Here is a 1180-nt window from a genome sequence, read left to right on the forward strand (position 1 = left end):
GAAATGCTATGTTCAGCCCCGGTCTTAGCGAGTCCGAATTACGAAAACCCCTTCATAATTCAATGCGATGCGTCAAAACTTGGTGTTGGTGCGGTTTTAGCCCAGCAAAATGAGGATGGGGTAGAAGTTCCAATAGCATACTTCTCACAAAAACTCAACAAGGCCCAAAGTAACTACAGCGTTACGGAGCTGGAGTGCCTTGCCGTTATTCTTAGCCTAAAGAAATTTCCGGCTTATGTTGAAGGCCAAGATTTCACCATTGAGACGGGCCATGGCAGTCTACAATGGGTTATGCGTCAGACCGATCTGTCCACCAGACTAGCCCGATGGTCGCTAAAGTTGCTAGGATATCGCTTTAAAATAGAGCATAGAAAATGTTCCCTAAACATAGTGCCTGATAGTTGATCACGCCAAAATTTTGATGAAGCCGAAGTGTTAGAAGTCCATCCGCTAGTAGTTATAGAATCGTCCGAGTTTCAGTCCGATGAGTATATGAAGTTATTAGACCACGTCCGGAGCAATGAGAGTCGCCTACCTGATTTACAAGTCCTAGATAACCGAGAACTGAGCATCCAAAGGGAGACCCTGAGCGGGAAACATATAACTGGAAGCTATGGATCCCTAGAAATCTTGTACAACAAGTTATTGAAAACGCTCACACCCAGCCCACTAAATGTCATGGTGGGATAGCGAAGACACTAGAGCGGTTGAGAATGAACTTTTACTGGCCAAGCATGACAGTCGATGTTAAAGAGTTTGTAGGCCAACGCGATACTTGCCGGCGTAGCAAAGCGCCGTTCAGCGACCATTTCAAAAACTTTACATTGATTTGCTAAGTCCTTACCCTAGGTCTAAGCAAGGAAATACAGGAATTTTAATAATCTTAGACCATTTTACAAAGTCTCCTATGCTCAAAGCTCTTAGAAATTTTAATACACCGGCTATATGTGATTTTTTAAACGACCAAGTCCTGAGCGTTTTTGGTACTCCAGAGATTGTCTTGAGTGAGAATGGAAGACAATTTAAATCCTCACAATTTAATAACTTACTGGCTGAACGCGGAATCAAACACGTTTATACCGCACTATATATATAAGCGAATGCGAGCGAGCGAGTCAATCGATCCATAATTTCGGGAATAAGAGCCTACCTAAAGGAGGACCAAACCTTGTGGGACAAG

Source organism: Rhagoletis pomonella, unplaced genomic scaffold (assembly GCF_013731165.1).
Source record: "Rhagoletis pomonella isolate Grant_MI unplaced genomic scaffold, Rhpom_1.0 Rhpom_scaffold_00035, whole genome shotgun sequence".
NCBI classification, from domain to species: Eukaryota; Metazoa; Arthropoda; class Insecta; order Diptera; family Tephritidae; genus Rhagoletis; species Rhagoletis pomonella.